We start from the raw sequence: 14,689 nt of genomic DNA, 5'->3' as shown, positions 1-14,689 counted from the left end.
TGTGATCTTTTATTCATGCTCATAATCTGTTTGGCTCTATTTTTGGGAAATTATTTCTATTCAGTGCACTTAATTGCTTAAATTGCCGTGGGTTTTCTGCATTTAAAAAATCTGGTAAGAAATATGTGGAAAGATGACAGTAAAATGTGTATCAGGTGAAAATAATCTTCACAGATCCCCAGACCCAGGTTCATCCTTGTAAATACCAAATCTAGTGGCCTAGGAAATAGCTGGGAGGCTGTTAATTTTTTGCTTGTCTACGAACAGAAAATAAAAGAAATAATCACAGCGATGAATTTTTGAATACCTACAATATGTCAGGCACTCAGGATTTGACATCAAATTCAAAAGACAAAGACAAACAAATCTGTGTTTCTGTTCCTGTCCACTCTGAGTCCAAGGGCCTAATCTCTGTGACCACTTACAGTGCTCATTGAAGCCCATTCAGCTAAGTTAGGGGAAAGTTCCAGAAAGATCTCCCCTCACCCCCCCTTCCTGCCTTGAGGAGAATCCTGTAATACCTTTAATTTTTTATTTATGGCTGAAACAGAGAGGTTCTGAGGACCTCATTGCAGCAAGCCAGCAAAATTGGCACTGACCCTCCAACCTGAGAATGCTGGAGCTGCCTAATAGCAGAGAAGTGACTGCAACAGCTTCCAAGCAGGCCTTTGAATCTTGGCTCTGCTCCCCACTTGGGGCACTTGGCTGTTTCTAACTGTGCATCCAAGGGCATGTTCCCATCTTTATTTACACTTGGCTTTCCTTGATCTTGCTGACCTCTTTGCAGACAACATCTGTATTGCTTGTTACAACAAATCAGAACAGTGACCTGCTCAGTCATTCACAAAGTTTTATCAGTTGCCTGTGGTGGATGCATCACTGCAGAAGGGGCTTAAAGCAAATGCTCTGAGCTCAAATGTCCAGCTTCCCTTAGCCTTGGCATCACCTGGAACAGGGGGTCCAAAACCCTGCAGACCACATGCTCATAATTCCGTTCCCACCTAATTGGTTGATAATGAAGCCCCCTTGACCTTTGGAGAAGTTCTGCCTCTGAGGGACATTTGGAAATGAATGAAGGGCCCCTGTTTGATCCAGTGACGTGGACAGAAGGGGGAGCATGGATCCTGTACCTGAGTCATTGTCCCATGTGTCCCATTGTCCCATGTCCTAAGTGAATTGTAAATAACTCAATGAATGTTGATGTAAATGAAAAACCTTTTGATAATTAGTTGCACCTAGATCTTAGCTGTTCTCCATATGACACAATGTTTTGTGCATAACTCTGATCTGTACTGACTTTCCCAGGGACTATATCTCCTATGTAAATTGAGGAAAGGTTGCACTTTATGATGTTCAAAAATTTACTAGGAACTGTTCACATCCTTCCTATCATGGGAAAATCATTATCACCAATGGCAATGCCTCTCATGGTATTAGAATTGCCCTAACACACCTGTAAGAATCTGTGCCCCAAGCTCTCTCATTCCCAGTGGGTCTATGTAAAGACCCAAGCATCTGGCCATTTCACTGTCTTCTAGTTAGTCATCCTCTTGAGCATTTACAGATTGAAAGAAGTGCTATTTTGTACATTATTTCCTATGTATTTCTCCACGACAGTCTAGTTAGTGTGTTATATGAGTGTTTGCCTTTGCATGTTTCTGCAGAAGGAAATGACAGCCCAGTTTCTTGCCTGGAAAATTGCAAGGACAGAGGAGTCTAGCGAGCTACAGTCCATGGGTGGCAAAGACAGACTCGACTGAGCAACTGAGCACTTTGCATGTTTTAAATTGCTGCTGCTTTTTTTCCCCTAAGAAAGCAATTCTATTGTAAAATGAAGTGAACATGTACTTTGTTTTGCTCAGAACCTTTACCAGGAATTGCTCACCATTTTGAAAAACAAACTCACTGATAAGAACAGCGCTCAGAGAATATGTCATAAATAAAAGACACTTGAATCAGCCTATATTTTTAGGTGTCACCTTCATAATGATGATTCTTTCAGATCTGGGTATGAGCATCTCATGACTATGTTTTCCAGTATAGGCGTGATCCCTTACATATTGAGTTATGTATTTTATTGTGGATTATTTACTTTAACCTCTCTATTCTCTTACAGTTAGGACTATATATTTCTGTTGTAAAAATAATGATGCTGTCTTTTTAGAGGTAGATTTTAAAATTCTTATTAGCTTTAATGCAGTTTCACTGTGGTATGTCTAGGTACAGACATAAAGTTCATTCTTTGGGATTGGAATGAAAACTGACCTTTTCCAGTCCTGTGGCCACTGCTGAGTTTTCCAGATTTGCTGGTATATTGACTGCAGCACTTTAACAGCATTATCTTTTAGGATTCGAAATAGCTCAGCTAGAATTCCATTACCTCCACTAGAGAAACTACTGAACAATTGCACTCATTTCACATGCTAGCAAAGTAATGCTCAAAATTCTTGAAGCGACATGAACCAAGAACTTCCAGATGTTAAAGCTGAATTTAGAAAAGGCAGAGGAACCAGAGACCATATTGCCAACATCCACTGGATCATAGAAAATGCAAGAGAATTCCAGAAATACATCTTCTGTTACACTGACTACACTAAAGCCTTTGACATGTGGATCACAACAAACTGTGTAATATTCTTAAAGTGATAGGAGTACCAGACCACCTCACCTGCCTCCTGAGAAACCTGTATGCAGGTCAAGAAACAACAGTTCAAACCAGACATGGAACAACAAACTGGTTCCAAATTGGGAAAGGAGTATGTCAAGGCTGTGTATTATCACCCTGCTTATTTAACTTATATGCAGAGTACATCATGCAAAATGCTAGACTGGATGAAGCACAAACTGGCAGCAAGGTTGAGGGGAGAAATATCAATAACCTCAGATATGCAGATGACACCACCCTTATGGCAGAAAGTGAAGAGGAACTAAAGAGCCTCTTGAGGAAGGTGAAAGAAGAGAGTGAAAAAGCTGGTTTAAAACTCAACATTCAGAAAGATCATGGCATTTGGTCCCATCACTTCATGGCAAATAGATGGGGAAACAATGGAAACATTGACAGACTTTATTTTCTTGTGCTCCAAAATCACTGCAGATGGTGACTGCAGCCCTGAAATTAAAACACACTTGCTCCTTGGAAGAAAAGGTATGACCAACCTAGACAGCATATTAAAAAACAGAGACATTACTTTGCCAACAAAGGTCCATATAGTCAAGGCCATGGTTTTCCCAGTAGTCATGTATGAATGTGAGAGTTTGACCATAAAGGAGGCTGAGTGCTGAAGAATTACTGCTTGGACATGAGTCTGAACTGGTTCCAAGAGGTGGTGAAGGACAGGGAGGCCTGGCATGCTGCAGTCTGTGGGGTCTCAGAGTCGGACACAACTGAGTGACAAGAAATAAAGATCATTTGGGTTTTTCCATAAAGGTGTTATGAAGAAACCTGAATGAACATTTTGGCTAACCCAATATTTTTATTTTTCCCCTCCTGATTAAGTGGAGGGCAGGGAAACTTTATTCTCAAGATTTCTGTCTTCCTCTAATTCTGGAAAATTCTCAGCTTTCAAATATTGTTGCTGAGCCATTCCCTCCATCTTTTCTTCTGGAAGAATCATTTAACCCATGTGTGTGCCTCTTACTTTACTCTGTCTTTCCTAGTGGATCTTCCCTGCTCCTTTCTCTCTCTGCACAGCTTTGAGATAACCTCTCAGTACCATCTTCTCCTTCAGTGACTTCCTTTCATCTGTTTCAGGCTGGATTTTATCTCATTTATTGCTTTAAAAATTCATTTATATCCATTACTGTAAATTTTCATTTTTAAAACGTCTCACCCATTTATTTTCACATCTTTTTCTCATTTCATTTTTGCCTTTTACTATAGATTTTGGCTCATTTAAAGGGTGTTATTTTTTCATGAATCCACCTAAACATAGTTATTGTCTTGCTTCAACAAAGGGGTATAGGTCATTTTTTTTGTCTCAATGGCTCCTTAAGTTTGTGTTCTTCTCTAGTATTATATTTCTTTACCTAGTTGGGATATTTTTAAAAAAATTATTTATTTATTTTAATTGAAGGATAATCAGTTTACAATGTTGTGATGGGTTTTGCCATATATAAATATAAATCAGCTGTAGGTGTACATGTGTCTCCTCCATCCTGAACCCCCTCCCAAAACCCTCCCCAAGATTTATAGCTTCCTTCTGAGAGGAGATCTTATTCATTCGTTGTTATTCTCTCTCTTTTCTCATGCGAATGCTCACTCCTGTCTGAGTGGTTATGTGGTTACCATCCCCAAAGAGATTACCATCCCCTAATCTCTTATCCTGAACAGATTCTGTAAGGGTGATGTTTATTTCCAGCCCAGTTGTACAATCAGGGAAATTATTGGCCTTATTCCTAAGCTAGTGGCTGTCTTGCTCAGTTTCTGATCTTGCATGTGTTTTAGTATGCCTCCTGTAGCATTTGGGAGCAGTTCATTGTGCCTCCTTTCTCAAGTGATGAGCCTGTGTGTTGCAGGGAATGTGGGGGGCAGTCTACCCTTTAGCTTTAAATGTGAGTCTGCTTCTAGCTCCCTGTTGTCCCAGAGGCACTGAGCTCCTTCCTGGTTACCGTTGCCTTAGTCTGGGTCTGTGACTTCAGAGCTGTCTGTTTTGGAATTGCTGTTGTTTCTCATCCATGAAGACATTTACTTGTTTCTGAGCTGAGTGCTGTTTTTGTGTTGTTTTAAGCAGACCGCTCCTGCATGTTTGACATTACCAGAGTTGTATTGTCAAGTGTGAACTTGCTGAGCTATTTTGATTGAAAGTTTCTTCCTTCCATTAAACAGTAGTCACATGCCAGTAGGATACTTCTGAACTTTCAGAAGCTGCTGGCTTATATTCTCAGGTCAGAGCTTCAGGAATGTTTATCTACAGCCCTCTCTGAATAGCAGAGTCCCATATGCGTGACCTCAGTCAGACCTTGCCTGTCTCCTCATGCAGGAGACTTTCCAAGGTGAGTTGATGCCTATGGATGCCTCTCAGTGCACTTCACACATGTGAAAATCTTCTCCGGTATATTTCCCTCTCTTGCTGGAGCACAAAGGGCACACTTGACACATGTAGTCTTAGTTTCAGAAGGAAACTCAGAGATGTCTAAATCCAGCCTCCCTTCCCACACGGGCATACACATTGTGATTCTTGGAAAAGCAATTGAATTTTTCAAAACCTACTGAATGGTTGCCCAAGGCAATCTTTATAGATCCTAAGAGCAATATGACCCTTGCTGACATCTGCACAGAGTTAGAAAGTTTTCTTACTATCACGTCCAAATTGACCTCCTTGTAACTGACACCATAATGACACAAATGATACTTCTGACATGATAGCTGTTCAGACGTGGGAAGACATTCAGTTTTATGCTCTGAGTTTTCTCTCCTTGGGGCTAACTCCTCCTATTTCCTATAGCACTCTTGCCTGTAACACAGATATCTCATTATTCCACAGCCACCTCTTGATAAGTGTTGTGTGTTTTCTTGGCCATTTATTTGGACTAGAGTTCTTATGCAAAGGAACTGGCAACTCTATAATTTTCAAAAGATATAAGAGGAGGGTTTGGTTTGGTTTCTTGGTCCCCAGCTCCCCTCAGCTGTGAAAAGGATTCACTTGGCTCTGTGGCTGTCTTCATGGTCTAATTGGATGCTGTGATTACATTTACTTACAGCATGGGTAATGCAGCCCAGGCTTCCCCCAGGTCTGTGTCCAGAATCCTAAGTTTCTGCCTTGGGATGGTAAACAATACAAGGCAGTTCTGCTATCCTGCTTTTGCCTCTGTTGTAGCCTGGGAATGGTTACTTGCAAACCACTTCTGTAGACAGAGTAATGGCGTATTGATTGCTGAACAGGTGGTAGGGGTGCAGCTTGATTTTTAGATATAATTCCGTTTTCTGCCTTTTGGCTTGTTGCTGGAAGGTGTTTCATGCAATAATCTTAGTGTGGGATAATTTTGATTTCAGTGCTTGCAGTAGTTTTGACTTTCATTTCCTCCTCCTCCCCCCTCCTTTTCCTCCTTTCCCTTCTTCTTCTTCCTCTGGAACAGACTGACATGGTACATTGAGGCCATGTGAGAATTAGGTAAAGAAAAGCTGGTCTGAAATGCCAAACTGAGGCTCTGGAAAAAATAGATTCTCATTCAGCTGAGCTAAGTGAACCTGTGCACTGAATGTTTTAGGGAAATGATTTCCAAAGAGTGCTTCATGGAATGCTGTAACTTTGTGGAATGCTCTGGGGATAAAAGGCTCCATGATCATATATTTGAGCGTGATATATATATAATGTGCCTCCCTCTAGGGGAGAACTTTTCATCTGATCATGTGGCAGACTGTGAGACTTTCAGCAGTAAAGCAGTCTTTTCAGCTTGCTTTAGTGTAGCATCGACCATGCTTATTTGTTCATGGAACTGCACAGAAAACCATACCCATTAACATCCTGGAGAACTGGCCTTCCGTTTGACACACAATAGGAAGTGCTTTGGCTAAGCAATGTGGCGTCCTCATGAATATGCTTCTTGCTTTCACTCACAAATGCACCAGATCCTATCATGTGCCTCTGCTGTCCAAGAGACATTTTCATGCCTCTCATCAGGGAAGTAATTTGAAAATTCATTCCACAGGGAATATTACCAACCCCATAGCAGTGTGGTCCCCGAGTGAGATGGCGTTGAAGTTTGTTTCAGGAGATGGGGAAGAAGAGGAAGGAAAAATACCATCTAGATGAGGTGGAGTTAATCATCATGCTGCCTTATAGAGGTTTTGAGTGAAAATTTATGAAAATGGCTAATGTGGGTCACTAGAAAAGAGCAGATGAGCCAGAGGCAGGCAGTTCAGCAAAGACAAGGAAGAAGAAATTCAGGACGAAAAGGCATGTGGAAAGCAAATATGCTCATGTCTTGGCTGATGCATGAGGGAGATTGCTGGCAGAGATGGAGAACTTAGAGGACAATTAATGAAGGGCACTCAGTCCAAACTGCAGAATTTGAAATAGACATGAGTGATGTTAGGGACGCCCATAAAGAGCTCCAGGGAGGAAATAGGATGCAAATAATTTTCATGGACCAAGACCCCTTTGTCTGCTGTCAGATATATTTGAGATGATTCCTGGCCTGAGTCCCTTGGGCTGCAAGGAGATCAAACTGGTCAATCCTAAAGGAAATCAACCCTGAATATTCATTGGAAGAACTGATGCTGAAGCTCCAATACTTTGGCCACCTGATGCGAAGAGCTGACTTATGGGAAAAGACTGGGAAATGTTGAGGTCAAGAGGAAAAGGGGGCAACAGAGGATGAGATGGTTGAATAGCATCACTGACTCAATGAACATGAATTTGAGCAAACTCCGGGAGACAGTGAAAGAGTCTGTGAAGTCGCAAAGAGTTGGACATGACTTGAACAACAACAACCTGGCCTGAGTGGAGGCTGCAGGGTGGAGGGTGGACGTAGTCTGAGAGGGGAACTTGATGATTATGAGATGTAGATAGAAGAATCCAGTTCAACTTGACTGCTCGGATTGTGGTGACTGAGATCTAGGTGTTTCTGAAAGGTACACTTCTACTTGGGTCTCATAAAAATTGGTTTCCGCTCCCTCTTAGAAGCAACACTGTAGTTGTCAGTGAAGTTCTTAGCTGGAGACTACCCAATGGCCATCCAGTCATTAGGAGATAAAAACTATCGATCATTATTTGTCTACTGCTCGTTGGAACCAGCAGGCCTCCTGCTAATATCTTTATCTACTTCAGGCTGTCAGCCTATTGACTTTTTTTTTTAAAGAACAAGTTGATTGGAGTGTGTGGTGAAGTAGAAATTTTTAACCAAATGATGGGAAATTTGATCATAAACCATCTATAGAGGAACATGGAAAACTTGTGTTGATTCCTTCCCTGTTGAGTCAAGTGGCAGGGGTTGGAAGGTCTGTCATTTCTGTTTATGTTATGATCCTTCACTTGAGAAAAACCTCAAACACAAAGGAAGTAAGAATAAAGAATCAAGGTCCAGCAAGTAACCCAAAACTGCCCACATGATCTCCCTGACCTTTGTTTACGCATCTGGGCAAGAAGTTAGTTGGCACCGGACTTTCAACTTTACTTGCTTGACTCAGGCTATGTGCTGGGCTTTTTCTAGGCTTCCTCTTCTTGGGTCATGGATGGGGGACTCTCTCAGAGCAGTAAACTGGGGCACTTCTAAGTCTGTCCTCATTTGTGTCTTCTCTTTCAGGGACCACCATCCTTCATTCTCTGATGTACTCAGTCTTGAAAACTATTGCTTCATATATGTTGCTAGTTTTTCTTTGGTTTCAGGTAGGAGGATAAAGAGTCGGACTCAACTTAGTGACTGAACAATAACTGGAGGATAAATCTGGTTCCTCTTCCTCCATCCTGAGCAAAGCAGAAATTCCACATTGTTGTTTTAATGTGGATTCTGTAGGCTTCATGTTGGATTCAAAGTGTAATCTTTTCAAGAGAGTCTGTTGTGGACTGGAGGAATGAAACCATCAAGGCTATGGGGCATGTACTACATATTTCTCTTCAGAAAGATTCAGCCCATGTACTAGAACCTCACAGCTACTTGTATGTGATGGTGGAACTCACTCTCCAGAAAGAGACAGTGATTTATGCAATGGAGTTTTTGTTATATTTAGTCCCCATCCCACTAATATCTTTTTGTAAGTGAGACTAAATGTAGGGCCATGGAATCCTCCATTTTAAATGGAGGATTATCCGTTATCAAATAAATTACCCACTTATCAAATAAATAATGCTGTACTAAAGGCAAAGAAATTGGAGAGAAGAAAGGACATCCCATGCTTAAAGAATCACATAGTCAGTCTTAGACTCTGGAGGGTTCTCAAGAGTAGAACTCTGCCTTAAGGTAAGTGAAATCTATATCTTCTTCATTTTATAAATTCTGCCAACACTGAATGTTAAGTAACTTACCCAGGGTCATGTAAAAGGTAACCTTAGTTCTCTCACCGTAATAGACACCTGCACTTGCAATGATTCTTTCTGTAGTGTTCCTTCCTTGCTCTTCGCTGACTCTGGGGTGGTTTCCTACCCCTGCCCCCGACCCCCAGCTCTGCTAGTCTCCTCCCTAGCTGGTAGCATGACATCTAAATCCTTTCAGCGTATTGTGCCTCTCTGCATGCTAAGTTGCTTCAGTTGTGTCTGACTCTTAGAGACCCTGTGAACTGTAGCCCCTCGGGGTCCTCTCTGCATGAGATTCTCCAGGCAAGAATACTGAATGCTGGAGTGGGTTGCCATGCTCTTCTTCAGGGAATCTTCTGGACCCAGGTATCGAACCCACATCTCCTATGACTCCTGCAGTGCAGGCAGATTCCTTACCACTGAGCCATTGGGAGGAGCCCAATCTCTAGCTCCATCTCTAGATGGAGGCAAAACATACTTCCCTCTGAAGTTTCTCTTGGGAAGCTTTAATGCTACACAATTAACAATTTCCCTGTTCATTTTCTGTCCCCTTGTGGTCCTGGCCTCTGACGGTGGATGGATGGCTGTATCATAACACTCCCTCCACATCATTTGTCACATCCTGGCACCGTGACAACAGCTTCTCTGTTTCTAGAAGGCCTGCAACTAGAATGTCAGGCAGGGAAACTAAATAACTTTTCACCCTTAGGACGTACTTCCTTCTTCAGAGGGCTGCAGGCCACTGAGAGCTGGTGTGAGGCCATTGAGCTGCTGAAGCATGGAGCATTTCTACTAGCCTGGAAAGTGACTGTGAAGACTTTATTCTGACTGTGCCAGGTCCTAGAAAATTGATTTGAAAAAATGACCAGGAAGCCTTGCGGACAATGGGATCTTTCTTCTTTTCTAAAGCAATGAGCTACAGTGCTCTGGCATCTTTCAGAGAGGTGTTGTCTGCTAGTAGGGAATTATGTGTAACCAAGAGCAACTATAATTAACAGGGCAAAGAAAATAAATATTGAGGATAAAAATAACAATATTAAGATCAAACTTTTTTTTACAGGGTCACTGTAAGTCAGGGACATCCTAAGTTCTTTAGATATATTAACTTCTTGAACAAAATCTTTTAAAGTATATATTATTATTATCCTTGTGCTACTGGTGGGGGTTTTCCAGGTGGCGCTAGTGGACGAGAACCCACCTGCCAATGCAGGAGGTGTAAGAGACGCGGGTTCAATCCCTGGGTAGGGAAGATCCCCCGGAGAAGGGCATGGCAACCCACTCCAGTATCCTTGTCTGGAGAATCCCATGGACAGAGGAACCTGAAGGGCTACAGTCCATAGGGTCAGACACGACTGAACAACTTAGCACATGCAGACATGGTACTGGTGAGAGAAGTTAAGTAGCTTATTGCAAGTCACTTAGATAGCCAGTCGTGGAGCTTGGGTTTAAACCCTAATATTCTGACTCAAGTCTGTCCTCTGACTCTCATTGCTATTCGGCCTCTGATTGTGAAATTCCTCTTCTTCATCAAATCACAACATGGAAAGACATGAGATAAGAGTGTGATCAGTACACAATAAAGAGAAATAGCTTTGTCCCCAGAATGAAATGGATGCTCAGTAGGTGGTACAGATTTGATCCTATGGAAATGTCTGTGGACTTCTCTACTTTTCTCAGTCTCCTTTGATTTATATTCATTACATAACCAATTCTGAGAGCCAGTGAAACTGTGAGCAGAAGTAATGTGGACCAAGGTGGTTAAATAACCGTCTGATTTCCTATGGTCCTTTTCCACCATCTGCTAGCTTGTGGACAACCTTGAAGGGCAACCTGAAACTCATGATAAGTGAGAAGCAAAAGGGATGAGCATCCTGGGTCCCTGAATCACTATGTGGAGGAGAGTGGATCAAAAGCACTATCAATCTCCACAGAACTTGAAGTGGGTTAGAGACAAACTTACGCTGGGTTGTAAAGCTGTTAAGATTTCAGGGATCATTTGTTACTGCAGCAAAGATGAACCTACTCTGATCAATACATAGGCTTGCCTGTCTCAGCTTGCCCTGTGGCCTTTTCTGCTCACTGGCTCTTTCCCTTGGGAAAAAGAAGACTGTTCAGACTTTGAGAGATGTTGCCTGAGCAGATGGAACGAGCCATTTCTGCTGGGTGAAGTATAGTCTTTTTCCAGCCTCAGTATCCCCCTCCATAGGAGACAGACATATAAGGATAGGTGAGGGAAGAATGTTAGTTTTTTACTGTATAAATTAAGTGAGGGATATTATGTTTTCGCTAAGGTTCTTGAACCTCTCTAAGTCTGTGATTTATAGTCACGTATGGAGATGTTAAACAAAACTTTTTGGTTGCTTGAAATTTCAGCTGATGCCCAAAGTCTGAGAAAAGTATCTGCCAAGTGCACTCATATTTTAAACTGATAGCCTAGCCCATCTGTAAAGTACTTTAAAAGGAATTGACCCCATACTGTATTGTCAGCATTAGCTCACCAGTCTCCTCCAGGGTATAAAAGAAAAGAGGTGGAAGGTAGGAGGTGAGGATTAAGGATCCCTTTGGGGAAAGTTGTCAACACGTGGTGATGGGTTCCTCCCACACCCCAAGTCAGAAGGAGAAATGGAATCTCTCTCATCACAGGGGCTGCTCAGAAGCCTCCTTGTGTTCTCTGGCTTTTAGTGGACACAGAGACTAGACTTCGTTGATCAGCTTGCAGCAGAGAGGGAAGAATCAGAACTGCCTTGGGAATAGCCTTCCCTTCTGGGCTGTAGCCAGGCTTATTTAGGATGTGCACCTCTTGTAGAGTGGAGGATGCTCTGAGGAAGATAGTGGCTCAGAGTCCAGCTTCCCATGAGACCCTCTAGAGAGATGAGGGCAAGGTACCAGGGACTGAGGGAGGGCTGTGGGCCACAGGAAGTATCGTTTTTGCAAGAAAATGCAAGATGGGGGTTCTTGTAAAAGCACCCCATGAAGAAAATAATTAATGTTGGGTGACATTCCCTGTGTTTCAAGAGCACTAATGCTGGATTGTATCTGCACCATTCCAGAGAGCCCTCCTCCCGCGACTCAGCCCTAGGAAGTCACAAGTCAGAGCTTGTGGAATGGCGAGGAGGGAGCAGAAGAACAGAACACAGGCTCTGCTTCAAGATCTCCTGGAGAAGGAAATGGCAACCCACTCCAGTATTCTTGTCTGGAAAATCCCATGGACGGAGGAGCCTGGTAGTCTTCAGTCTTACCAGGGGTCGCAAAGAGTCAGACATTACTAAGCGACTTCACTTTCTTTCTTTCTGCTTCTTCCCTCAGGCCTCCACGACTGTGATGGGCCTGACCAGTGAAATCATAAATTAGAGGAGATTTTTACAGTTTTAATATTATACAACCCTGGACTTATATTTATTTATTGGATTCTAGGCTTCTCCAGTGACTCAGCTATTAAGAATGCACCTGCAGTGCAGGAGATGCAGGACACGCAGGTTCGATCCCTGGGTCAGGAAGATCCTCTGGAGGAGGAAATGGCAAACCACTCCAGTATTCTTGCCTGGGAAATTCCATAGCAGAGGAGCCTGGTGGGCTACAGTCCACGGGGTCTCAAAGAGTCGGACAGGACTAAGCAACTAATCAACAAGTTAGTTTCTGCTGTACATCAACATGAATCAGTTTATGTATACACATATCCCCTTGAGCCTCCCTCCTGCCCACTCCTTCCCCATCCCACCCCTTTAGGTCATCATAGAGGACTGAGCTGAGCTCCCTAGCACTGGGAGCTTTCTAATGTGATTTTCATCTGAGAGTTAAAAAACATTATGAGATTGTTGGGTATTCATTTAGGAGCAGGGAGTCATGATCTCATAGCACAGGTTGAAAAGTGACAAAAAAAAATTCAATTCTTATGGGTTGGGACCTATTGAGTCTGGTTCATTCAGTGAATCAGTCACACGTGTATATTGTCTCATTCCCAAAAATATATCCATCCATCAAATTATCAGTTTGATACCTACCTGCCTATCACCTGGTTGAGTGCATGTGATTGGTATATAACCTATTTGTACTCAGACGTTATTTATGTGCTATTTCCTTTGTGTGTGCCTGTGTGCTCAGTTGCTCAGTCGTGTCTGACTCTTTGTGGCCCCATGGACTGTAGCCCACCAGGATTCTCTGTTCATGGAATTTTCCAGGCAAGAATACTGGGGTGGTTTGCCACTTCCTACTCCACGGGATCTTCCCAACTCAGGGATCGAACCCACATCTCCTGCATCTCCTGCATTGGCAGGCAGATTCTTTCTTTACCACTGCGCCATCTGGGAAGGCCTGCTATTTCCTGTGCAGAGCCTCACATGTGGGCACCATCTTCTGGGGTCTAGTTCCTTGGAGCGTCTGGTGTTTACTGTTGCTGCTCTCATATTTGGAGACTCTAGCCCCCAGGATCCAGGGGACACTCTTGTGATGTCTCTGGATGTCTGGAGATGGGAGAGTATCATGTACACAGACAGTCAGAATTGTTCAGGGTTGCTTCTGTACTTTTAGGACCCTTCCTGACCCTCATCACCACCATCTCCCACTCAGGACCCTACTGTCTCTGTACAGCAAAGTTGCCTCTCCATGACTCCTCCCTTATATTTTGCATTTACCTATTTCTCAGGCCTTTCTCAAGTTTGTCACTGCCTTTAGTATCCTCTCTTCTCCATCGTCCAGGACTTGACCTTCCAAGTCATATCAGATCCTGTCTTTCTGCACTCCCCACTCCTAGCAAGTCTTTCCCATCGTCTTGTATGAGAGTTAATTCTGTCTTTAGTCCTACTGTGCATGGTTTATGTCTCTCTGGTCATAGTTCCTAGATCATGTCATTAGTGATGGTTTTGTCTCTCTTGCTAGCCTATGAGTTCTCAGAATACAGAGAGACATGGCTCCCCTCATTTCTATATCATCACTAGAACCATATGGGTGCTCACTAGATATCTGTTAAGTGAAATTAAATTGCAGATGATCACTTGTGGGGGAAGTGTAAATAAAGAATGTGTGATCTAGAGTGTCAAAAATGTATTTTAAAGAAAGGTTGAGCTTAGGCCCTAGCAGATGTTAAGTTCTACTGAAATATTTCATGACTTGTGTGGAGCCATGGAAAATCCAGGTGATCGATTCTCTTAATTCACAACTGAGACTGTGTGAACCTAGAGGGGTAGATGTGTGCATCCTGATTAGAAAAGAATGGGAAAGTTGGTGATCTGGTTAATATCCTCCATAACCACTCTTTTGCCGGGTAAAGAAAAAAATGAACTGATTGGAGGACATGAACTGATTAAAGGCCAGGTTGAGGAAGGTGGACCCAGTGTTATATAATTCTAGATCAAAGAGGACCCCTAATATTATCCCCTGGTGGCTCAGATGGTAAAGAGTCTGCCTGCAGTGTGGGAGACCTGGGTTAGATCCCTGGGTTGGGAAGATCCCCTGGAGAAGGGCATGACAACCCAGTCTAGTATTCTTACCTGGAGGATCCGCATGGACAGAGGAACCTGGCTGGCTATAGTCCATGGGGTCACAAAGAGTCAGACACTTCTGGGCAACTAAGCATACATACATACAATATTATTCCAAAGTAGAGAGTCATGAATTCTCCCAAGGCCTGGGGCTGTGATAACTCAAGCACACAAATATTGTAGCTCAGTAATGATCCAGGGAATGGCTTTGAGCAAAGCAGTATTTAGGGTGACCTACTTGTCAAGGGCTTCCTGGTGGCT

The 14,689-nt window shown here is 42.8% G+C and overlaps 1 long non-coding RNA gene across 2 annotated transcripts in view; it reads left to right on the top strand.

The window, feature by feature from the left end:
• Nucleotides 1–14,689, top strand: part of LOC136163867 (uncharacterized) — a 340,820-nt gene that overhangs the window by 228,388 nt on the left and 97,743 nt on the right. The gene's annotated exons all lie outside the window — the stretch shown is intronic.

The sequence above is a fragment of the Muntiacus reevesi genome, chromosome 3 (assembly GCF_963930625.1).
Source record: "Muntiacus reevesi chromosome 3, mMunRee1.1, whole genome shotgun sequence".
Taxonomy (NCBI): domain Eukaryota; kingdom Metazoa; phylum Chordata; class Mammalia; order Artiodactyla; family Cervidae; genus Muntiacus; species Muntiacus reevesi.
This window is presented reverse-complemented; position numbering and strand designations above follow the sequence as displayed.